The 16,918-nt window shown below is 45.6% G+C and overlaps 1 protein-coding gene across 1 annotated transcript in view; it reads right to left on the bottom strand.

The window, feature by feature from the left end:
- The window catches only part of LOC147700600 (ephrin type-B receptor 5-like), a 276,679-nt gene that overhangs the window by 236,033 nt on the left and 23,728 nt on the right, over positions 1-16,918 (bottom strand). The window lies entirely within an intron of this gene.

Below are 16,918 nucleotides of genomic sequence, written 5' to 3' on the forward strand. Positions count from 1 at the left end.
ACATCCTTGCTAAGTAAACATTCAGTGCTGAATTTGCACAGCACATTCTGTTTGTCTCTGCAAAAGTCAACAACTGCTGCCGGCATCACCTGTTGCCCATCCATGCTTCAGGGAGTAGCGTATATTTAGAAAGAGATTGACTTATTTCTCTCAGAACACAAGTAGAACCAAGACACTTAGGGCCTGATTACATGTTTGATGGTGAGGAGGAGGGATCGCCCAGTGCCGCACCGCCAAACCCATGTGCAAAGTGCCTGCCAAATTATGAATTTTCTTACTTCTGGTGGGAGGTTCTTTGGCACTCCCAGGGTGATGCCTATGAAATAGGCATCACAATGGGAACGTGAAGCCAGTACCTGTACAGCATGAACTGCTGCAGTCCCTGCCGTGCAGGGATCGGGGGTGTATGCACTCAGGGGAACACACCATGTGCACTCCTGCATTCCCCCATGGCCCTGAGGCAATAGGAAGCCCTGTAGGGCCCCTTTAATTCCTCTCTACCACGGTTTTCATGGAGGAGGTACATCCATGAAAACCGTGGCAGAGAGGAAACTCGTAATGCGCTTGGCGGGACCACAACAGTCCCACCAAGCATATTGTGGCCTAAAGACCACCATGCAACCACCAATGAACGCTGACCTCTGGCAGATGCGGCAGTCCTAGTGAGGTCTGATGGCCCAAGTCATAATAGGGTGGTTGGAAGACCGCTACCACGATGCCCCTGCAAGGCTGGCAGTCCGTGGACCACCAGACTCGTAATCAACCCCTTACTGAAGAAACAATATCTGGCTGCACCGAGATTAAAATGTTGCTGCATTTTTTCTGCTGCCTGGAAGCAACGCACATCTCAAATGCTTTCTAAAAAATCTTCATACTTTTTAGCTATTTCACGTAAAGTACAGAGGACGTGGAGCAATTAAGGGAGAAAAAAGAGGAAACCTTAAAAACTTGCAGAAGACAAGAAGCTACGCAATAGAGGTAAGACGCTATGGAACTGCGAGGAGTCTCTGTAATGCAGGTCAAGAAATAACATGGTAGCCGGTGAATGTAGAATCATTGGTGGTTTGATGCTCTGAGTCTAATTCTGGGGAAAGCTGGAATTTATCAATTTGGAGTGTGATCGCTAGAAAATCTATCTGCCTAACAAATCCCCCAAATTTTACTACTGATTTCTGCCTTTTTATCCACTGAAGGCACTAATGCCTTGAGAAAAAGGTCCAGGTTAATGCACCTTTTGTTAAGGTTAGCCCATGAAAACCATATAGCGCCAGGAAGCTTCGGCGTTTTACAAATGGCACCTAACATAACATATACATCAGTGTCTGCTCTTCCAAGGGAAAGAAGCCATGACAGAGTCAGGCAGGGTACAGGCACGGCTATGCTGGGGGAATGTTGCTCTTATAGGAAGGCAATGCTAGCTTACGGCATCTCTCTTCATCCCCTGGAGAGAGCATCAGCAATTTCCTCATGATTGTTAACGTGTTTTCTGCAGGAATGCAGAAATTTTTCTAGTCATATATTTTATTTTTTTCTATTAGAAGTTGCTTCTACATCCTGGCATAGAAAATGTCTTTGTATTCAAGACCCGTGCATTAACAGGGCACTGCTCCGATCCAAGAAGTCTACCTCCAAGAGTATGAAGGATAAGAAACTTGTCTCTTTGAATACCAGATTCAAAGACCAGTCTTTCTACCACTGCAATATGAAAGACAATCATTGTTCCACTCAAAACCTATGTTAAATGCCCATCAATTAGCACATTCAGCCATCTCTGACCATGGCGGATGACCAGTTTGAATATGGGTGTTGAATGACTTACACTGGTCTACAAATTGTTATTAGGAATTGTAAAACCCACAGCTCTTCCCTCCGAATGTTGTGTACTTAAAATGTTTCCAAGCTGTAACACTAACCTGCCCTTAATTTCACTGAGGCTTCTTTATATAGCTTGTTTCAGGGATGGAGACAAATGTGTACAAAATGTAGGAAAGTGTTCCTTCACCAAATGGTTTGCTACAGCAAGTTGTTGGGTACTAGCATGTTAGTATTTCAGGTACATATGATTCTGCAGTGTGGTTTGGGGGTCAAAGGACATTAGTAATTCAACAACTTAGGATACCACAGTGTTGTTTGGGGTATTAGGACAGTAGTAACTCAATGCCTTGTGATTCTGTCGTTTTATTTGGGGTACTAGGACATTGGTAATTCAATGGCCTATGATTCCGTAGTTTTGTGTGGGGTATTAGGACACAAGTAATTCAATGACGTATGATTCTGCAGTGTTGTTTTGGGGTAAAGGGACATTAGTAATTCAATGACATGATTCTGCAGTGTTGTTTGGGGGTAAAGAGACATTAGTAATTCAATGACATGATTCTGTAGTATTGTTTGCAGTACTAGGACATTAGTAATTCAATGACGTATGATTCCGCAGTGTTGCTTGTGGCACTAGGACGTTAGTAATTCAAAGTCTTATAATTCTGCAGTGTTGTTTGGAACACTAGGGCATAAGTAATTCAATGACGTATTGTTAGAATTGGGGGTCTCTGGTTGGCACATGTAGGTACTTGTGACAAATAGGGACCCTCTCTTCTAGTCAGAGTAAGGGGGATTACACTCCTAAAATAACCCCTACTCACCCTCTAGGTAGCGTGGCGCGAGCAGTCAAGACTTATTTCAGAGGCGGTGTAAGTTAAGCATTTGTGACCACATACAGTAACCCAGTGACAACACTACAAATGGTCACCACACAAAGTTTTATATCAAAAATAAGTATATTTGATATAGAGTTACCACAAGACCAATAAACAACAAAAAGAATCCACAGTACTATTAGATTTCAAGATTTTTGGTAAAAGGCTTAAATCAAGGTTCTGTGCGAGTCGAGAGCCTTGTCTGGCTACAGCGTTGTTGAAAATAATAGTGTCTAGCAAATCCAGCGGACCGGTTCGGTACGGACCCCCTCAAATGTCGACAGACTCAGTCACACGCCTTTTACTTGGGGCCGCCGGCATTGATGTGTGAGCCGGTTCCGGTGATCGTTGTGGTGCAGAGAGGAAGCGTTGCAGGATGCGTTGTCCCTCGATCCGGTGCAGGCAGTGGCCCGTTGACAGACTCAGTGGATCCAAGGTTTGCATTGAAGGGCGAGACGGTGCTTCGATGCGGTGTTTGCAGCTTGCGGTGCGGCGAACGAGCCGAAGGTCGGGATCTGGCGTTGATCAGTCCGGACAGCGGTGCGAGTCGGGCAGTGCGTCGCAAAGCATGTGAGGCGATGCCCAACTCCGTGTAGTCACAGCACTTGAAGTCAGCAGCAGGGACCGCGTCAGTCAGAATACTTCGATTTGGTGTAGCGAGGCGTTGCACGTCGCGGCGTCCTTCCAGTCGCGGTGCAGGCTACGGCTCGGTGACAGCGTCAGGACGGAGTCGGTGAGCACAGAGCTTGCGTTGTTCGAGGCGGACATTGCTTGATGTGGTGCCTATAGAACACCGGGCCGGTCATGAGAGTCGGTCACAGCTCCCTGCCTCTGTAGCCACTTGTTTCCAGCAGCAATTCACAAAGTCTGGTGAAGTCCACTGATCCTGGGACTTCGGTCAGGGGGCAAGCTCTCTTCCAAGCCTTTGGAGATCTTTGCACAAGTTCAGAGTAAAGTCCACAAACTTCTTTCTCCTCTCTTTGGCAGTAAGGCAACCACTGCAGGCCAATCCGCCAAGCAGCACTTCAGCTTGGGAATAGTCTCTCCTTAGTTTCTTCAGGTTCCTCTCCTCAGCAGAGATTTTGTTTAGTAAGTCCCGAAGTGATCTAATTTCATGGAATCGGGGTCCCAATATTTATACCCCAAAATCCTTTGTTCGCTGAGGGGAGAGAGGCCTGTGCCCAGTTCAAGCCAGTTCTGAAGCACTCTGTTAACCAGACTTCTCCTTTCCTTTCACAGTGCAGGGCAGGCACATCAGACGCCCCACAGGAGGTGGAGCCACATTTTGTGGAAGGCAAGGACAGTCCTGGAGCCCTTTGTTGACAGTTTTCCTTCTCTTCTTTCAGTGTGCAGGGCAGAGACATCAGATGCACCACAGGGGGTGGAGCCAGCATTGTAGAGGGAAGGCCCAGCCCTATTCAGGTCCCAGGTGCAACTCCTCCCTCCCATCTAGATTCAGATCTCTCTATTTACCACCGGGCTGCCCCAGCCTGTCTCCTGGAATCCCCCAGCCCTGTCACTCACAAACCCAGACAAAGGAATACTCAACCTAGCAGAAGCAGGCTTGAAAGGTTAGGCAAGCAAATACCTTCTTTCTAAAAGTGGTATTTGCAAACACAGAATACTAAAATAAACTTCACTAAAAGATGTATTTTATCATTCTGAGTCCATGCATACTAAACTCGAATTTCTACCATGTTCTCTGAGTCTGTTAGGATTTTAAAATGTAATAATTCTAACAGCCCATTCTGGCTTATGGAGAACAGGTAGCCTTGCAATAGTGAAAAACGAAAATGGCTGTAATTCACTATTAGGACATGCCACACACATCAGGGTTTGTCCTAACTTGGTGGGCAAGAGAGCGGCCGAGACGCTGTAGAGGAAAGTCACGCCTGACTCTCCTCCTGATGGTGGTGTATTTTGGCTAATCTGGTGCTCATCCCTTGGCTTTTTCTTCCATCAGCTCCATCTACACAGTCGACGCTCTATATGGAATACTTGAAAATGGAATACTAGATCAAACCGAGGCGACACTGTGATAAAACCGGCGAAAACCGGAGAAATAGACAAGAGAACAGACAGCTGTTGGACGCTGGATGCTGAATGCGATGCTTGGAGTGTCTATTCTCTGGCCTGTACGAGCAGAATATTTAACTCAGCTAAAGGAAAGGACCCTATCCAAGGTTATTTCCTTCTTTGCAGCACGGACTGTGTGGTCTGGGCAGATTCATTGGAAGAAGCTATCAAGGGTAATGGCTCCTAAGCTCCTGCGGTCTCCCAAGAAAACTCGTGATCGAGATGGATGGGGTAATGATGAAGAGGAAGCGCCCACAGACGATTCCAGCGCCCCAGCCTCTAACCTGAGAGGTAAAGCGAGATCAAAGGCGCAACAGAGACGAGAGGCTGCGAAGGAGAGCAAAGTGCGGAAGATCCGAGAAAAAGAAACGGAGAAGAAAAAGATGACGGCTTCACTTAAAAAAAAAAGCAACGAGGCGCAGACTTTTGCTGGCGAGGTGGTAGGGAGAGAGACATCGCTTCGTCAAACTACAATAGTGGAAACATTCTCACCTTTACCGAGTGTCCAGCCAGCTCCGCATCGGGTGTTCACGGTCCCGACATTGGCGTCCTTGTGCAGAGAGAAGCGGCCTAGCACCCTCACGGAAGCGACTGGAGCAACTGAGGGAGTGAACTGCTTGGTGGAGCCCGCTAGCCGCAGTGAAGTTACAGAGCCCTCGAGATCACCAGGGCTTTCTACAGACATGGTAGGGGGCGGGCTGAGCAATTAAAGGCGAAAGAAATTACAAAAGAAACTGCAGTTAAAGAGACAGAGATACCCCATGAATTACCCAGAGCCTGTGCTGATACAGACGTGACAGATAAGAATGGGCAATTCAATGTAATATCAGCGCCAGAATTGATCCAAGAGATCGTAGATGATGAAGAGGCAGCCCTCGACCCAGTTAAATCAGGGGTTAAGAATTTTGTAAACACAAACGCAGATTTAACCCATAAAACTGGCAAAAAAACACCAATTGTCTTATAATCTAATTTGGCTTCCCCCAGCGAGGATGTCTTTTTCACAGGCAATGATGAGGCAGATGACGAGGATGAGAGTGAGAACAGCAGTTCAGACTTGTAGCCAGACTCAGATTTGGAAACATCAGTAGGCTCTGCAGTGGGTACTGATTCAGAAATTGATAATCAGTCAGAATCGGACAGCGCTTCAATCTCTTTGGATAGCGACACAGAGCCTATTGATTTGGAGCACGAGACAGTTCAAAAGGCCCCAAAAGCGAGACAAAAGACTGCTGCCATAGAGATTAATAAACCAGTGCAGAACAGCAGACCCAAATGTAAGAGTAAAGCTAAAAATAACTCTAGACGAAAGAACTTGGCCAGAGCATCTCGGGGAGCTTCAGCGAAATCAGTTGCAAGGAAACTTGATTCGGACAATACACTGGAAAGTCACACACTGTCTACGGGGGGGCCTGAGAACACAAATATGGGTATCCATGATGCTAACTCTCACAGGCCTGAGGGGAGTGCCTCTAACTTTGAAGTCCTGTTTTCTACTTTAAAGCAAATACAGGGTGAAGCTCGTGCTGAGAGTCAAAGGGCAAGCAGAAGAGCCAGACATGCAGATAAAAAAATTCAAACGTCTTTACATAAAATCAATAAAATGTACGAAGAAATGGTCGGGAGAGTATCTGAGGTGGAGGACAGAACGGGAAAATTGGAGGACGATTTCATTAAACTACAGGACGTTAAGAGAGATCAGGATAAGACGACAGCGGACATGCTCTGGAAACTGGAGGATTTCGAAAACAGACAAAGGCGTAACAACGTCAGACTACTTGGGGTACAGGAAGGAAAGGAGGGGGGGGACGTACGGGTATTTGTTGTTGAGTTATTAAAGGGTGCTTTTCCAGAGATAGCTTCATGGGATTGGGAGCACGAGGTACAACGGGCACACCGGTTCCCGATGACGCGGAAGGAGACACAGGGTAAGCCCCGCGCAATATTATTCTATGTAGGGAACTTTTTACTACGTGAAGAGATAATCAGCAAGGCAAAACCCTAGGCAAAGCGTACCTATAAGGATGTTGTTTTCTTTGCCCATCCTTGTGGTAAATAAAGTATTACCCTGTCATAATTTCTATAGTTAAACAATGGGTCATGCATTAAATGAGAGGCAGAGTCCGTGGTGTCCGATTCAAAAGGGCTTTATTTCAATAACTCGAGTTAGGGGAGAATCGGTTCCATCACCACTAAGGTTCAGGAAGGGTCTTCTAAACTTTATTCACAGAGTACAATATTTATATATTCAATTGCATATAGAGGAGGAGCGCTCCAGGCAGAGCAAGAGAAAGAGAGAGATAAGAGCATGTGGGCGTGCAAGAGGGCGTACATGTGGGCGTTCACCTGAAGAGTCATAGGTGAGTCACAGGTGGGTGGATACATGAAGGGGGGTTGCATGGCCAGCTTGAACTTTGCCCTACTTGTGTGCGCACTTGGTCATGACGTGCAATTGACGTGTAACTGTGGGGACTGGGGGGAGCTGACTTTCGGTCTAGTAGGGAGGCCTTCAGTGTCAGGACGACCAGCACGTCTGGTATTATCTGATATCTTATGTCCGGGGATGTATTATCTGAAGCAAAGGTCGCTCATCACCAAGAGCCGGTGTGGGCATATATTTCTTCGTTCATTGTGTGGAGGCCGTGGGCTTTCTATGGATGCGAGCTCTGTAAATCACTGAAACCGAGACAGAGAGGCTAGGCCCTATCTCTGCAGACGGATTCTGTTTACCTTCTTCACCAGGCAGGAATGTGATTCTGTAGAGCAAGCAGATAACTGTGTGCAAAATACTGTCTTGGCACCCCGGGCTGGGCCCCTCTCTGCTTAGCCATAAGTATGTGAGAGGTCAGGGATACGTAGCTGCAGCCCTCAGAGTGTCTGGATGCATGAAAACCCTAATTCGGAGACTGGCTCAGGCTGAGCCACAAAATGGGTTACTCTCGATATTAAAAGTGCAAAATGCAAACACATGGGCAACATGGGCCTCAGTGCAGAATTAACGTTTCTTTCATGGAAGACTTGGTAACTGACATCCTAATGTGGGACGGAAATGCAGAGGCATTATTTTTGCAGGCCACAGAGGGAAAATGCATGGGTGACATGCACATACACTAAACGTTGGGGTACATACAGGGGACACATTGGTCATGTAAAATTTAATTTTCCTCATCCTGACTTCTGCCACGCCACCGTGGAAAGGCGATGGCGGATGAGACAGATGATCACTCCCTTTCAGAACATTGGTTGTGAGGCTTACCTTATGTTTCCAGCACGATTGAAGATTGGTCTAAACGGAAACTTTAAGATCTTCTATTCTGAAATTATGGCGCAAGAGTACCTCAGTTTTTTGCGTGAAACTAGAGGTCAACATAAGGCACAACATACGGAGCTTGCGGAGCATGACGCCCAAGATGTTGCTATTAGAGACATTTCCCGTAAGAAGTAGTAAAAAAGAAGAGATTAATTACACTATGCAGTAGGAGAAACCTATTGCCTGTTTAAATATTTGGCTTATGAGTTAAGACTGTATATTTCTTCTTTGGGTCGGGGAGAGGGGTAGGTGTGTATTGGTGTGTATTGGTGTACTGGTGGGTGTCACTGTTCTAGGTGATAACGGGGGCAGATGGGCTTCAATATTATCTTGGGGGGAGCACCATGAGTGAAATTTATGGTTTAAGAGAATCAGGGGAGGGAGGGCGTGACATCCTGTAGGCATCGTCGGTCAGACATAGGTCCTTTGGACCTATTTGCCTGTAGGGGGGGTGCGTCTCTGTGGGAGGGTTGTCTGGGGTGGGGGACGGGGGGAGCAGGGGCAGGGCACATGGGCATTGGAATTTGTCTGGATTATGAAGAACTTGATCTAGAATGGAAGCACGAGTATGGATATCGAGCTGAATGAATTGAGAGTATTAAAATGGGAATCTTTGAAATAGAAGTAGCGAAGAACAAGCTTGGAAGATTGGTAATTAGTAGTGGGCAGTCAGCCGGTAGTCCCTTAAAAAGTAGATATGTCTCTTAGATTTGTAACGTGGAACGTATGTGGCTTAAACGACGTTCAAAAAAGACAAAAGATAGCAGTCCGATTGCGGCAGATGAATGTAGACTACATATTCCTGCAAGAAACGCACATAATGAGTACCCAGGAGTTCTGTCTTAATCAGTTGGGGTTCCATTTAATAGCAAGGTCTATGCAAGGGACGAAAAATAGAGGGGTAGCTATTCTCTCAAGGAGTAAAAATGTGGTATTCGGAAAAAAACTAGAAGATCAATGGGGTAGATGGGCTATGGTTGAGATCTTAATAGAGGGAGTATGGACAACTTTGATGGCAGTCTACGGCTCAACCCAGGATGAACCAGAAATTTTACAGTTTTTAGATGCCGAGTTAGCAGGTTGGCCTCCTCAGGTTATTATAGGTGGTGACTTAAACATTAACGGGGCGGAGGGGCTGGGGGTAGGTCTGACTAGAAGCTATAAAGGTAGGAATAAAAGAGTACATAAAGCTTTGGTTGATCTTTTAGAGAATAATATTCTGCAAGACGTCTGGGGTAGAATTAGATCGGATCAAACAGGCTTTACATATTATTCTGCACCACATCGTATATGTGTCCGATTAGATTATTTCTTGATATCCAATGACTTAATGACCAGAGTAGAAATTGATAGGCTTCCACGAATCTTCAGTGACCACAACCCCCTAATATTAACAATGAAGCTAGAAGGGAGAACATAATTAAGCAGGGTTTGGACATTTGAAAGAGGGCTAGAGGGCTCCTCCTGGATAATAACTATATACAGCACATGTCCAAATGGATTAGCGAGTTCTTTGAGAATAATAGAGGGAGTGCTCCGGTGGGAGTTATATGGGACGCCTTTAAGGCCGGAGCCCGTGGAGAGACATGCAGCTTTAGCGCATATAAACGGAAAGTAGAACGACTTAGGGATAGCGCCATAGAGAGGGCCGTCTTAGAGGCAAAGGAACAGCTTAATAAGTGCGTAATAATGGGTGAACCGATAGAACAATCAATCATAGAATTAATGAAAGTAAAAAGTGAAGCTGAGGATGAATTGGCAAACAAGGCAGCCCAATACTATACTATTAGAAGGGAGAGATGCTACGAGTTTAGCAAAAAAGTTGGACATGTTCTTGCTATGTGCACTAGGCAGATAGCGGCAGCTGGGACTGTCAGGGAGATTAGGAATGAAAATGGAAGGGTACACTCAGACTCTGAGGAAATCCCGGCTGAGAGGGTATCTACTGAAGACGCAGAAGGATTAGAGAAGATGCTGGATTATACTGAAATCAAAGAAGCTATGGGCAATCTCCCTTCAGGAAAGGCCGCTGGCCCGGATCAGCTCCCTTTAGAGTTTTATAAAACTTTTTGGGGGAGTCTAGGGCAGGATTTAAGTAGAACGATTCAAGCTGCTCAGGCGGGGGAGTCTATCCCAAAATCTTGGGGGGGTGCAGATATTGTTCTAATATTAAAAAAAGGGAAGCCGGCGATTGAGCCAGGGTCCTACAGACCAATCACACTGATGAACAATGATACAAAAATATATTCGAAAGCCCTTGCAACGAGATTCGCAGGAGTAATAGGCGCCCTAGTTAGTAGCAACCAACACAGTTTTATTCCCGGAAGAGGGACGACACACCACACCCGGAAATTTATAACCATGTTTGATGCCACCGAGGTCACAGGAGATCCGATGGCAGTAATGCTGTTAGATGCTGAAAAGGCGTTTGATCGGGTCTCCTGGGACTATCTGTGGCACACCCTAATAAGAGCTGTGTTGTAAATATATAATTTACCGTCTTAATTTCTATGCAGGTAAGTACTTAATCAATAATAACTCAGATCGGAAAGAAAAAACCAGAGTCCGTGGTGTTAGAGTTCTTAGGGGTTTTATTCCTTAAAAAGGAATGGTCAAGACCTGGATATCATGTTCTTCCCACCACAGGGGTGGAAGAAGGGATAGAGCGCTACATTTTATTGACAATACATAGCTTATATACTTAATTTACACCATAGAAAGCAATATAGTAGGCGTAACAGCTGAGAGAGGACAAGATAACAGCATCCACGTGTTACTAGTACGTAATCAGTAGGCGTGGACTAGGCGTGTACTAGAGGTGTGTGCTAGAAACGTCACAGGTAGGTGTCACAAGGGGGTGGCACTAAACAGAAATGTTGCAATGTCAGCAGAAATCGGAAGCTTGGATGCGCGCGCAGCTGCATGACGTGTGATTGACGTGAAACTGGAGGGTGCAGGGGATTTGACATTTACACTGACGGAAAGAGACAGAAGTCTGGCATGTCAGATCAACTCGTACTTCTATCATATCTGATATCTGATGTTTGGGAACCATATTATCTGAACGGAAAAGATCTCTGGGGCAGAAGCTATTCTATACTGACTGTGAGTGCGTGTATAAGCGCCTAAGTGTCTGCATGAGAAGCGTGGGGGCATGGGCCTTCCATGGGAGCATGGTAACAGAGGCTATGAATTACTTGCCAGCCCTTTGGCTCTGCAGCTGAGGGGGATGTTTACTGAAACTAGTAGGCAGGAATGTATTTTCGAGGAGCGGAACAGATAATTCGAAGGTTGTAGTCAGTCTTGGCAGGCAGCAGGCTGAGCTGAGCGCGGTGGGCCGCGCTGGAAGTAAGTCAGAGTTCACGGGTACAGAGGCAGCCTGGGCTGAGGCTTTCAGAGTCAGAAGCCAGAAAAAAGGCTCGATGGCAGAAATTCAGGGCCTACTTTGCCAGAGCTGAAAAACGTGTAAGGTACACTACAAAAAGACGTTGGCATAGCATACTTAGGAACGGACTATTTAACCCATTCAGGGTGGGTCTGAAAGAGGACATGTTAACGTTGGACGCAAATGTATTTGCGTCTTCATAGCTGGCACAGGAGGGAAGTTACATGCACTTTAAGCTGGTACATGGAGACGGTGGGGTACGCGCTAGGGAACACAACTTGACCATAAAATTTATATTTCCTCATTCCCTCCTTGTTCCCTACGGACCCTTCATGATATATCGATCCTCATGAATCGATCAGTTTGTTCTTGTAACATCATTTGCTCTTCTTTCTTTCTTTTACGTTTTGAAAGGAAACTGGAATGTTCAATGCATGAAGTGGCACACAGTCCACAAATCGCTGGCCCACACTGCAAGCACAGGCAGCAACTGAATACTAGGACTAGGCCAATGCCTAGGAAGGATAGGATCTTCCATCCCCAAGCGGTTAACGTTGTCCAGAACCAACCGGACCAAGTCCAGGTGCCTGGATTCTGATGTATCAGATTAGCAATTTTATGAAGACGTGTATTAGCTTTGTATACAGATGGTGCGTTTTCTGGAATGAAAACACAGCAACTTGACCCGATGACCTTACAGGCTCCACCTCTATCTGCCAAGATGACGTCAATAACAAGACGATTCTGAAGGACAACAACCCGCATGGCGGACTGCTCTTCGGTTAAGTTACCTAGGGCGGAGGCAGTTTCATTCACTACTGCTTCAAGTGTTCTGGTTAATCTGCGTATTAGTTTACTATTTTGAACAGGGCCTAAAAAGAAAAAGAATCCTTTATTAAAATCGGTGTACTGTTCCCATGCCGTTTCTGTGTAGTCGACAAGTGGGATATCTCTTCTGAGTCTATTCTTTACTAGATTTGTATTTCTGTGATAATCAGGAGGAGCTAGAAAAACAGGTGGCAGAAGGAATGCAATATAACAGGTACCATCCCAATCTGGAGGTAAGCGTATGTATGCGGTATGACCACAAACAAAATAGGAATGACGGATAGCTTTAAAGGACGATTTACCATGATCACTGAATTCGACCACAGTAGTACATTTACTATGACCTAAGTGTACTGAACCTTTCTTCCTGACACATAATTCACCAGTGACGGGTAATACTGACATAGCGGGCAGAACTGGTGCAGCTTCGGATTCAACAGTAAGAATCATAAGGCTAATTGTGTAATTACTTAATCCATATACTTCATTTTCTAGATCAGTTCCTATTCTAATGGGGAGTCCCTCTTTATCAGGGTAACAGACGTCGAGCAGGACCAAGTTCAAGTTCCCCCAAACCCAGCCCCCGTCGAAAACAGCAATATCAGGATCTAAGGAGTTAATTATTTTAAACCATGCACCACAGGAGCCATTGTGAGTGAACGGGTACGGAAAGAGGGGCAGGGCTCCCTTGTAATTCTGGTAGGGAGGGAGTCGGCCACATATCCAACAATTTGTAGCATTATTAGTCTGATGGGAATGATGAAGCATACTAATGAAAGTGTTGTTGCGCAGCGCAAGTCTGTAAGAGAGTTCATGTGGAGGTAACTCGCTAAAAGTATGTTCAGCAGAGACATTGTAAGCAGATTGTTCATGCTTGAAAATAGGACAATAGATAGGAAGAAGTATACTTGCAACGATAATTAGAAGACTTAGAAAAAACATTATTAACAATGTCACTATACAGTGACTACGCAGGGATTTGCAGTATGTACGTTTCTTGAATTGTCTCTCTCTCTCTCTATCTCGATCTAGGGGATACATGTCAGAAACTATTTAACCGATTCACCTAGGGGAGGACTTAAACAATTAAACTGTCTGACTTGCTAGATCGGAGCTTTGATCTGTACTCTTCTTGTGGAGTTTTCTCTCGTTCGGAAACTTTAAAGTCACTGGGCTCGATACAGTCTTTGGAAGGGGTGGACGAGCCTGGGTCGGATTTCAGTTCATTGCATAGTTTAACATGGCTCATGTGGATCCACCCCTTTCGGCCCTCAACTTTCACCGCTGTCCTCGTAGTAAGTAGAACGGTCTTCGGCGTTTTCCAGCGGGGCTCCAGCAGACTTTTCCTGTCAAAGTTCCTTATTAGAATCAGGTCGCCTGGACGGACATCATGCGGCTTTACATCAGTGTTGTCAGGGAAGGCTGCGGCAACCTGCGAACGACATGATTGGAGTGCAGACATCAAGGAGGCAAGGTAATCTGTCAACATATTGCAATCAACATCAGTAATTTTCTTAGGAATGGGCGTCCCCCACATATTCGGTGGTCTACCAAAGACCACTTCGTACGGGGATAGTCCTGATCTCGAATGGGCAACCATTCTCATATAGAACAGTGCCACTGGCAGGGCGACTATCCAGTCGACCCCTTTCTCTTGACATATTTTTCCAAGGCGGGTCTTTAATGTCTGATTATGCCTCTCTACAAGGCCTGCGGCTTCGGGATGTCGGACACAATGGAATTTCCATTGATATCCTAGCAGCAAGGAAACCTGCTTCATTAATTCGGATGAGAATGGCTGACCGTTATCTGAGTACACGACACGAGGCATGCCGTACCGTGGGAAGAATTCACGAACCAACTGCCTGGCAGTGGTCGGAGCAGTGTAATCTGGGACTGGATATGCTTCGGTCCAACGGGACAGAGCACAAACAATTACGAGGACATATTTGAATCCTCGACAACGGTCCATCTGGATATAATCCATCTGGAGGACTTCAAAAGGGTGATCGGGAGGATGAAATCCACCTTGCTCTACAGGGACGCTTTTTCCTGGATTGAACTGACAACAGATCATGCAAGTACGCACTTTCTGTTTTGCTGCTGCTCGTAAGTGTTTATTGCTCCAAAGATTTTGTAAACTGTCTAACATCGCTTTTTCTCCTAGATGTGCTGGACTATGTGCTGTATTAATCATGACTTGAACCATAGAGTCAGGGAGAAACCATGTAGATTTTCCCTTCGTCATCCAACCTTGATCTGTCTGGATCCCTCCTATTTCAATCCATTTCTTTATTTCATCTGGGGTAGCATGTGTCTGAATATCGATAACATCTAGTGTGGGATCCCTGACTGTCATACAATTTGTCGGTCCTATTGTCTTTGTCATGTCAGTTGTCTGAGTGTGAGTCAATGCTGTATGTTTTGCTGTCTGGTCTGCCAGGTCGTTACCCTGGGAAACAGAATCTGTAACTTTAGTATGTGCTTTACACTTCATGACGGATATTCCTGAAGGCAGATGTATTGCTTCTAACAGTGCTTGAATGAGGGGACCGTGTTGGATCTTGGCACCATGAGAGGTCAAAAAACCTCGTTCTTGCCATAACATTCCGAAGTCGTGTACAACTCCGAACGCATAACGGGAATCAGTGTATATGTTGACATTTCTGTTCTTGGCTAGTATACAGGCTCGGGTCAGAGCAATAAGCTCTGCCGCTTGAGCAGACAGTGTGTTAATACGATGTGTTTCTTTTACTTCGGTTTCAGTGGTCACTGCATATGCGGCCACTAATTCTCCTGTACTTGTTCGCATACATGAACCATCCACATAAAGTGTCAGGTCTGGATTTGTCAGTGGAACATCTGTTAAGTCTCGTCGGGGCTTTGTTACTGCATTAATGATTTCTATACAATCATGCGGGGCTGGATCTGTCCTAATTGAAGGTAACAGTGTTGCGGGGTTCAGAATGCTGCAGCGTCTGATTTCTATGTGTGGCTGGAATAGCGTTAATTCGTAACCTGTCAGTCGTGCTATGGTCAAGTGCTGAGTCTGGGTTCTGTTTAAAAGAACCTCTACAGAATGTGGAACTTGTACTGTTAACTGATGGCCTAAAACAATTGAATCGCTCTGTCTAATTGCTAGTGCTGTTGCTGCTACTGACTTTAAGCACGCAGGGAGTGCCTGGGCTACTGAATCCAATGTACTTGAAAAATAAGCGCAAGGCTTATGTGAACCTGCTTGGTCTTGAGTGAGGACAGACAATGCTGTGCCATCACGTTCTGTAACAAAAAGTGTAAACGGTTTGCTGTAACATGGTGTTGCTAAAACTGGTGCTCGGCATAATGCTTTCTTTAATTCCTCAAAGGCTTGTGTGTGTTCCTGAGTCCAAGGGAGGACAGTCGAAGTCGCTGCCTCCTGTGTCGTTAACTGGATGAGTGGTTTAGCTAGAAATGCATATTGAGGAATCCATTGTCTGCAGTACGAGGTGAGGCCTATAAAGGCCCGCACTTCCTTTTGTGTCTGGGGTTGTGGCATATTTACAATTAACTGAATGCGATCGGGAGTGAGCTGTCTCCCCACTTTGGACAGCAAGTGACCCAAGTACACAACTTGCTGAACACAGAATTGTAGCTTCGAAGGGGACACCTTGTGTCCCTTGTCTGCCAGGAAATGTAAAACTGTCAGTGATGCTTGTTCACATTCGGGCTCACTTCGTGCGGTGATCAATAGATCATCGACGTATTGCAGTAAAGCGGTGTTAACTGGCATTTGAATACAATCTAGTTGTCTTTTCAGTGCTTGACTATAGATGCTGGGGCTTTCTGTGAATCCTTGAGGTGCGCGGGAAAATTTGAAACTTCGTCCATTTAAACTGAATCCGAAGAGATATTGGCTCTCTGGATCAATAGGTACACTGAAGAAAGCGTTCTTGAGATCAATTACAGTAAATAACGTTGCTTCTGAATCAATAGCAGTCAATAGGGAAGAGATATCAGGGACCACAGGGTACTGTGGTACAATACATTTATTCAGCTCTCGCAGATCAATCACCAGCCGATATACTGGCGGTGCATTGGGATCAGTACGTTTAAGAATTGGAATGATGGGTGAATTACAGATATTGGAGTCGGTCTCTACGACCACTCCTTGGGCAATGAGCTCTTCAATGATTTCCAGTAAAGCCACTATAGCATCGGGTGGTAACTTGTATTGTCTGATTCGTGGTAGAACAACTCCTGTCTTGAGTGTAACACGGTATGGTGTGATATGCATACAACCTACATCAGTTGGGCCTTTTGCCCATAAGTGATCTGGTACATTTTTCAATCTGACATCAAATTCTCGCAACACATAATGACCCTTGAAATCCCGCAGAAAGAGTCTAACTCCCTCCGGGGAACAGCAAATTATGGCTCCTAGAGCCTTCAACGTTTTGATTCCTAACAGATTTTCTGGACATGATTTCGTAAGTAACAAGTCTGTAACTCGTGATAATGGACCCACAGCCAGAGGGACTGGTTCTGATACTTCATTTACAATGGGCTGTCCTGAAAAACCAAGGGAAACATTCTGTGAGCCTGAGAGGGGTGCCCCTGGGACTTCGTCATGGCTTATCGCGGTGCGGC

Source organism: Lissotriton vulgaris, chromosome 7 (genome assembly GCF_964263255.1).
Source record: "Lissotriton vulgaris chromosome 7, aLisVul1.2, whole genome shotgun sequence".
Classification (NCBI taxonomy): domain Eukaryota; kingdom Metazoa; phylum Chordata; class Amphibia; order Caudata; family Salamandridae; genus Lissotriton; species Lissotriton vulgaris.